At 45.0% G+C, this 9105-nt stretch overlaps 1 protein-coding gene across 7 annotated transcripts in view; it reads left to right on the top strand.

Moving 5' to 3' along the window:
- Positions 1-514: 514 nt before the first annotated feature.
- SPECC1 (sperm antigen with calponin homology and coiled-coil domains 1) overlaps positions 515-9105 on the top strand; it is a 301132-nt gene continuing 292541 nt past the window's right edge. For 2 of the 7 annotated variants that reach the window (XM_055385936.2, XM_055385933.2), the window contains exon 1: positions 515-615. The gene's annotated coding sequence lies outside the window, so the exon portion shown is untranslated. Of the gene's footprint in view, positions 616-8342; positions 8803-9105 lie in introns of those variants that run through there. The other 5 variants (XM_055385941.2, XM_019028154.4, XM_055385938.2 and 2 more) reach the window with 5 other exon arrangements.

Raw genomic sequence — 9105 nt, 5'->3', positions numbered from 1 at the left:
GCAGCGGGGGAGGGGGGGAGGGCCCCGCAGGATGAGGTGTCCGTGCGCGGCTAGCGCCACAGGCAAGACCGGGCCCCTTGCGGGGCGGAGGTGAGGCCGTGAGCATAGCTCTCAAACTGGAGGGCGCCTCAGAATCACTTGACGGGCTTGCGAGAATGTGGACTGCTGGGCCCCACCTTCATGGTTTTAGTGCAGGAAAAACCGAATAGCCTGGGTGGGACGGAGAATCTGCATTTTCTCAAGTTCCCAGATGAGGCTGAAGCTGCTGGTCCGGGCACCACCCTTAGAAAACCGCCAGTGAAGAGTGCGGAAATGGGGTCCACATCTGGCTTGGGACGCCCAAATATCGATTATGTGCGACCAGAGGATGAGCAGATAGGGAGATGAGACACTGAGAGCCAGGAGAGAGGGGGCCCCCGGCCGCCGGCTGAAGGAGGACGGCGCAGGCGGCGGTCCGGGCACTACATCTCCCAGCGAGCCCCGCGCGGCTCGCGCTCGCCCCCTGGCGGCGATGGCTGGAGGCGCCGGCGGAGCGCGGGTCCCTCTCCTGAGCATCAGTGAGCGCCGGGAGCCGTGGCCGCTGCGGGCTGCGGCGGCGCTGAGCCAGCGGGGCCGGTGAGTACTAGCCGCGCCGCCAGCCCGCCCGCCGGCCGGCTCTCTGCGCCTCAGCCGCGTGGTCTGAAGGGATGGGTGGGCGAGCGCGGGGGTCTGGCAGTCCGTCGTGGGGGCACGGGACTGCCTTTCTGGGAAGGCGTGCTGCGTCTTCGCCGCGGGGGCCCCGGTCCCCTCGTCGCGTGTCCTGTCCCCAGCCCAGGAGGGACGTCCTGGCCTGTCCTGCCCGGCCCGGAGCGGTGGGACCGGTGCCGCAGGTGGCAGCGGCAGGTGGCCGCCTCCTCCCCTCCGGGCCCGAGGGTTGTCGCAGGGACCCGGGACTGAGAGCCAGGTGGCTCCCGACAGCTGCGGCCCTGGAGGCGACCCCAGCCCTCGCCGCGGTGGGACAGGTGCGCGGGCACGCCCGGCCCCGGCTCCTGGGTCTCGGGAGCCTCCCGCACCCTCCCTGTTGTGCCTTGGGGGTGCTGCGTGGTGCAGAGGACCGAGAAGCCCTTCGCCCTCGGCGTCCGCCGCGCTCCCGCACCTTCCTGGCCGGGGTGACAGGGGAAGGGCTAGGGCTGCGCATCCCGGGTCAGCTGGGGCGCCGCGGCGCAGTGCACCTGGAAGGCCCGGGGGCAGCGCGCGGTGCCCGTGGGTTTCCCGGTGGTGCGGACCTGCGGGCGTGCGGAAGTAACAACCTCCTTCCCCAGTGCCCGTGCAAGGAAATTAGTGTTATGTGCTTGCTTTTTTTTTTTTTTTTCCTAAGGAAGTTTGACTCTGAATATCTTATTTTGCTGGAGCTCCATTTGCCAGCACGTAAGTTTATGTAATAAGCGGCATACAGTTCGGAAAAAAATCTTCCTGTGAAGGTGCTCTTCCTTGCCCTCTGCAGGAAGAATTACGCCGAGCTGGTTGACAGGCTTATCCACCAGCAACTGTAGGAGCTGCAGGCAGCAGATAAAGTGTTTTTTGAGTAGGGGCACAAGTCAGCCCTTCAGGACAATTTTTGTTTTTGGAAGATTCTGTTATCCAGTTCCAAACACCGTGTTATTTCAGTGTTGAAGATGGGGGAGGAGGGAGGAGCAAAGGCTTGTCAATCCTAATACCTCAACAGAAATTAGCTTTGCAGGATTAACTCTCCAAGCAAGCGAGTTGAATTTGGTAGCCCAAACTACAGCTGAAGCTGAGCCTCCATACTAAAGCCTGTCTCAGTTTTAATAGTTTTTCGGTTGATTCGTTTGCCTCTTCCAAGTAGATGATCTTATTGTCTGTTAAACAACAGATGTCTCTCATGTTTTTACTTTTTTCCTTGTCTTCCATAGATTACTCTCGCTGCAGTGTTGACTATTGAGGTTAAATAGGAATCTTTGTCTTGGGCTTGGTTTTAGGGAGCATTCCCTCTGTATCTTCACCGAGTGTATTCTATCACATTAAGTACATTTCTGTTTATGCCTAATTACTAAGAGTTTAAAAAGTCAAGGGTGGGTGTTGGGTTTTTTGCCCATATGCTTTTGTGTAGCATGCATTGATATGATCATGTAGATTTTTGTCTTAAAATTGTTAACATAAGTGGTGGTCACATTGCTAGATTTTCTTTCTCTAAAACCCTGGGCTAATTTAAAATGCACTTTTGGATTGTTCACATCAATAAGCTAGCATCTTATTTAGGGTTTTGGTATCTGAGATTGGCATATAGTTTACCCCATTTTTATCTGTGTTCATAATAAGGATCAGGCTGTCCTCTCTGATTAAATTGGGAAACTTTCCATCATTTTCTATGCTCTGGAATAGAAGAATATCTGTTCCCTCAAGTTTGGCAGAACTTGACTGCAGACTGCCTGGGCTGCTGCTGGTGTTGTTTAGACAGTTAATATCAGTATTTAATTACCTTTTCATTTTTTTCATGATCATTTATTTTTCTCAGTTTTTCTGTTTCTTCAAAGTAAATTTAATATTTTCTGTTTTCCTAGAAAATCATTAACATTATTGAAATTTAATATATGCCAGCATAATGTTGTATATAGTATTCTGGTGTAAGAAAACAGACTCTTACATATCTGTATGTATCTGTATGTTCTCTTTCTGATACAGTACTTTTTTTGGTACCTTTTCTCTTTTTTTTTGATCAGACTTGCTTAATGATTATTTTATTAATCCTTTCAAAGAACCAGCTTTTATTAACCATGATTTATTGATTAATTCTATTGATTTTTTTATTTTTCTATGACATTAATTTCTGTTTTTTATCTTTCTACTTAATTTGAGTTTCTTTTGTTCAAGTTTTAACTGTTTGAATGGAAAACCTGGCTCATTTATTTAATCAGTTAGTCCTGCGAACAAGGCAAGGACTTCTAATTCTTTCATTCCACTTACCTCACATTTGGCCTTAATTGTATTTTTACTTTAACCCTTCCAACGAGACATTATTGTTATTGTTTTTGTTATTTTCTAGGTCAACATTTATTAGCTTTATCTACCTGTTTACCATTTCTTCACTTTCCATTCCTTCTTGTATCACAGATACTTTTCTTTGGAACATTTTTCTTCTCCCTCAAGTACATTCTTTAGAAATTACTTCAGCGATGATCAATTTTCTGTTTTTGTAATATCTGAAAATGCCTTTATTCTCCCTGTATTCTAGAATTTTGGTTTCACCATGTGTCTTCTATTGATTTCAGAGTTATTTTTGTATTTTTTTATATTTTTAAAAAGATGTTTTGTAGCTGGAAGGTTTTTGGGATCTCTATTCCGCCATAGTGCTGAAAGAAAAACAAAGATTAAGAACAGATTAATTTGCAGTCCACTGTCAGTCACGACTGTTCCCTGAACTCTTAGTATATTGGGTATACAGTTCTATATTAATCTCAAGTTTATTGATGATAATTCAGGTTTTCTGCATCCTTAACTTATTTTTTTTTCTCTGTTTGACCTGTTGATATGGAGAGTTGTATTGAAGACTCCCATTATGATTCTTGTAGGGGTTTTTGTACTATTTCTATGTTTAATATATATTTTTCTTTAAATGTTGTATTTTTGAAGCTGTTTTATGTGCTTAAATGTTCACAATTCTTGTATCTTCTTGGTGAATTGTACCTTTTGGGAATAAATGAGCCATCTTATTTAATTTTTTTTTTGTTCATTCTCTTTATATTGCTGTACTTGCTTTTTGTTAGCATTTATATGGAATATCTTTTTCTAGTCACTGATTTTCAATTTTCTGTGTCTTCTTTAATTGTTACTCTTACCATTAGCTTATAGCTGGATTTTGTTTAATTAGTTAATCTTTGTCTTTTAATAAATATTGTGGTAAAATAACATAAAATTTATTATTTATTATTTTTATTTTTACCATTTACTACTTTTAAGTTTACAGTTCCCCAGTGTTAAGTGTGTGCACATTGTTATGCAACCAATCTCCAGAATTTTTTCATCTTACAAAATTGAAGCTCTGTATCCATTACCGCAGCCCCTGGCAACCACCATTCTGCTTTTTGTCTCTATGAATTTGCCTATTTTAGGTACCTTGCATGAGTATCTAATATAGTACCTCATATAGTATTTGTCTTTTTATGACTGGCTTATTTCATTTAACATAATGCCCTCAAGGTTCATCCATGTTGTAGCATGTGTCAGCATTTTCTTCATTTTTATTGCTAATTAATATTCCATTGAATGTATACACCACATTTTGCTTATCCATATATTTATCAAAGGATATTTATGTTGGTTCTACATCATAGCTATTATGAATAATGCTGCCATGATCATGGGTGTACAAATATCTCTTCAAGACCCTGCTTTCAGTTATTTGGGTATATACCCAGAAGTAGAATTGTTGGATGAAGTAGTACTTCTATTTTTAATTTTTTGATGACCCAGCATACTGTTTTCCACAGAGGCTGAACCATTTTATATTCTCACCAGCAATGTGTGAGAATTTCAGTTTCTATACATCCTTGCTAACATCTGTTATTCTCTCTCTTTTTTTGATAGTAGCTATCCTTATGGGTGTGAAATCTTTGTCTTTTAATAGGTAGCTTTAGCCCATTTATATTTATTTTGATTACTGATCTTTCGCGGATTATTCTTGTCATCTTATTTTATATTTTTGATTTCCTTTTTTGAGACGGAGTCTTGCTCTATCGTCCAGGCTGGAGTGCAGTGGCACGATCTCCGCTCACTGCGACCTCCGGCTTTCGGGTTCAAACGATTCTCCCAACCCAGCCTCCTGAGTAGCTGGAATTACAGGCCTGCAACCACTATGCCCGGCTAATTTTTGTGTTTTTAGTGGGGACAGGGTTTAACCGTGTTGGCCAGGCTAGTCTCAAATTTCTGACCTCAAGTGATCTGCCTGCCTTATCCACCCAAAGTGCTGAGATTACAGGCATGAACCACTGTGCCGAGCTGGTTCATTTCATTCTCATTGCAGTGTATATGCCATTGTATATATCCCTAATATAGATATACATTTGACTTTGATTGGCAGTTGGTTGTTTGCATTTTTGGACTATTATGAATAGTAAGTACATGAACACTCTAGTACACGTCTTTTGTTGAGTGAGTGTGTGCATTTCTGTTGCGTGTGTATCTGGGAGTGGAATTGCTTGGTTGTAGTCTGTGCGTATACTCGGTTTTAGTAGATACTAGCAAACAGTTTTCAGTACTGGTTGCACCAACTTATTTACCCCAGAAGTATATGTGGTTGCTCCACATTCTTGCCAACTCTTGGTAATTTCTGTCTTTTACCTTTTAGTTATTCTGGTGGATACTGTGGTTTTAATTTGGATTTTCCTAATGATAAATGAATTTGCACTGTTTTGGTACCCTTAGTTTTTCACACATATCTAAACATTTTTTTCTCTTGCTGTTAAAAGATAATCTGTTTATGTGAACTCTCCATGAGTAAAGCAAAAAAGAATCTTATCATGGTTTTAATTCTGTCCCATATTAAATTTTTGGGTTTTCATACATTATGCATAAACAGTTATTTTGGTAAACTGTAAATTTTTCTGATTATTTACTCATCATTGGTGCTTTTATTTCATTTGTTTTGCTTAATGAGTCCTTAAGTGATTATTTGGTTTTGTTTTCAGGGATTCTGTGAATGGTAAACTTTCTGAACCCTTGCATGTTTAAACAATGTTTTTTATTTCACTTTTCCATGTGAATATTCTTGACTGGGTATAGGATTCTACGTTAAAACCTTCTGAATTTTGGAGATATTGCTTTATCTGCTGGTATCTAGGAAGAAGTGCACACGTCTGACTCTCGTTTCTTTGTAGTTAATGTTTATTTTCTCTGAAGCTTTACAATTTTTTATCTTTCTCCTTGGTGTTCTAAAATTTAACTATTATTTGTCTAGGAGTGGATTTTTTTTTTTGAGATGGAATCTTGCTCTGTCACCCAGGTTGGGAGTGTGGCATGATCTCGGCTTACTACAACCTCCACCTCCTGGTTTCAAGTGATTCTCCTGCCTCAGCCTCCCAAGTAGTTGGGATTACAGGTGTGCACCACCATACCCAGCTAATGTTTGTATTTTTAGTACAGACAGGGTTTCACCATGTTGGCCTGACTGATCTCAAACTCCTGACCTCAGGTGATCCGCCTGCCTTGGCCTTCCAAAGTGCTGGGATTACAGGCGTGAGCCACTGCGCCTGGGCACCATACTGGCTTAAGAGTGGATCTCTTTTGTTCTTCCTGCTCAGCATTTGGTAGTCCGTTTCATTCTAAAGATTAATACACATTTCTATGGCACTGGAGAAGTTTTGAGTGTTTCCTTGCCTCTATTCTATTTTCTGCTTCTGGAATTATTCTTACTTGGGAATTAGAATATCTTGATTTATCTTTCATGTTTCTTGAAATAAGCATTTTTTTCTCTCAAATATTCTGTCTTTTTTAATTTAATTTTTTTTTTTTGAGACAGAGTATTGCTGTGTTGCCCAGGCCTGGAGTGCAATGGTGTGGTTCAATGTGACCTGCAACTCTTGGACTCAGGCAATTCCCCTGCCATACCACTGTGCCCAGCGGAAATGCTCTGTCTCTTTATCTTTATCTTTATGGGCTGCATTCTGGGATGTTCCTTGGGCTGGTTTTGCAGGTCACCAATCTAATATTTAGATTTGTTCCGTCAACTCTTTAGCCCATCTCTTGAGTGTTTTTAAATATTGATTATCATATTTTTAACTTTCCGGGTCTCTACTCTTTTTTTTTTTTTGAGGTGGAGTCTTGCTCTGTCGCCCAGGCTGGAAGGCAATGGCGCTATCTCGGCTCACTGCAAGCTCTGCCTCCCAGGTTCACGCCATTCTCCTGCCTCAGCCTCCCCAGTAGCGAGGACTGCAGGTGCCCGCCACCACGCCCGGCTAATTTTTTGTATTTTTAGTAGCGACGGGGTTTCACTGTGTTAACCAGGATGATCTCGATCTCCTGACGTCGTGATCCGCCCGCCTCGGCCTCCCAAAGTGCTGGGGTTACAGGCGTGAGCCACCACGCCTGGTCTCGGGTCTCTACTTCTTAAAGTTTAACTTTTGAAATAGGTAAGATAGGCAGGGCGCAGTGGCTCACGTCTGTAATCCCAGCACTTTGGGAGGCTGAGGCGGATGGATCACGAGGTCAGGAGATTGAGACCATCTGGCTAACATGGTGAAACTCCGTCTCTACTAAAAAAAAAATACAAAAAAAAAAAAAATTAGCTGGGCGTGGTGGCGATTGCCTGTAGTCCCAGCTACTCAGGAGGTTGAGGCAGGAGAATGGTGTGAACCCGGGAGGCGGAGCTTGCAGTGAGCCAAGATGGCACCACTGCACTCCAGTCTGGACGACAGAGCGCGACTCCGTCTCAAAAAAAAAAAAAAAAAAAAAAAATAGGTAAGATAATCAGTGTTCAAAACCAGACTGTATTAAAAAGGCATAAATGAAAGTGAGAGGTGACAGCGTGCTGGCAGTCCTCGCTCGCTCTCGGTGCCTCCTCAGCCTTAGTGCCCACTCTGGCCGGGCTTGAGGAGCCCTTCAGCCCACCGCTGCACTGTGGGAGCCCCTTTCTGGGCTGGCCAAGGCTGGAGCCGGCTCCCTCAGCTTTGCAGGGAGGTGTGGAGGGAGAGGCGCGGGTGGGAACCGAGGCTGTACGCGGTGCTTGCGGGCCAGCGTGAGTTCCCGGTGGGCGTGGGCTTGGCGGGCCCTGCACTGGGAGCGGCCAGCCGGCCCCAACGGCCCCGGGCAGTGAGGGGCTTAGCACCTGGGCCAGCAGCTGCTGTGCCCGATTTCTCGCCGGGCCTTAGCTACCTCCCCGCCTGGCAGGGATCATGACCTGCGGCCCGCCATGCCTGAGCCACCCCCACCTCCTGGGCTCCTGTGCAGCCCGAGCCTCCCTGACAGCACCACCCCCTGCTCCACGGCGCCCAGTCCCATCGACCACCAGAGGGCTGAGGAGTGCGGGCGCGGGACTGGCAGGCAGCTCCACCTGCGGCACCCGGATCCACTGGGTGAAGCCAGCTGGGCTCCTGAGTCTGGTGGGGACTTGAGAACCTTTATGTCTAGCTAAGGGATTGTAAATACACCAGTCAGCACCCTGTGTCTAGCTCAGGGATTGCAAATGCACCAATCAGCACTCTGTCAAAATGGACCAATCAGCTCTCTGAAAAATGGACCAATTGGTTCTCTGTAAAATGGACCAGTTGGCTCTCTGTAAAATGGACCAATCAGCAGGATATGGGTGTGGCCAGATAAGAGAATAAAAGCAGGCTGCCCGAGCCAACAGTGGTAACGCGCTGCGTCGACTTCCACGCTGCTGAAGGTTTGTCCTTTTGCTGTTTGGAATACGTTTTTGCTACTGCTCACTCTTTGGGTCCGCACTGTCTTTATGAGCTGCAACACACACCTCGAAGGTCTGCAGCTTCACTCCTGAAGCTAGCGAGACCACGAACTCACCAGGAGGAACGAACAACTCCAGATGCGCCCACTGAAGAGCTGTAACACTCACCGCGAAGGTCTGCAGTTTCACTCCTGAGTTAGCGAGACCACGAACCCACCAGAAGGAAGAAACTCTGAACACATCCAAACATCAGAAGGAACAAACTCCGGACACACCGCCTTTAAGAACTGTTACACTCACTGCGAGGGTCCACGGCTTCATTCTCCAAGTCAGACCAAGAACCCACCAATTCCGGACACAAAAGGTGTCCCCACCATTCCTGTCCTCTTACTTCTCTCGCCTTACAAGTAGGTAACCATTGTTGTTAGTTACTTATGTACCTTCCAAAGTTTCTTCATGCAAATACAAGCAAATATGAATCAGATTCTCCATTTCTCCTTTTTTGCACAAATAGTAGCATTATTTTCTATCTGGCCCTCATCCTGAGTTTTTATTTCACGGTATATCATAAAGATCGTCACATACCAACTGCTTGCTCTTTATAATGTCCCCTTAGGTCTTCCCAAGAATATCTAATAATTTCTTCTATGTGCTCTAGTAATTATCTTTGCTTGGGTTTGTGTTCTGTTGATTCAGTGTCCCTGTTTCAT

This window comes from Gorilla gorilla, chromosome 4 (assembly GCF_029281585.2).
Source record: "Gorilla gorilla gorilla isolate KB3781 chromosome 4, NHGRI_mGorGor1-v2.1_pri, whole genome shotgun sequence".
In the NCBI taxonomy this organism is placed as follows: domain Eukaryota; kingdom Metazoa; phylum Chordata; class Mammalia; order Primates; family Hominidae; genus Gorilla; species Gorilla gorilla.
This window is presented reverse-complemented; position numbering and strand designations above follow the sequence as displayed.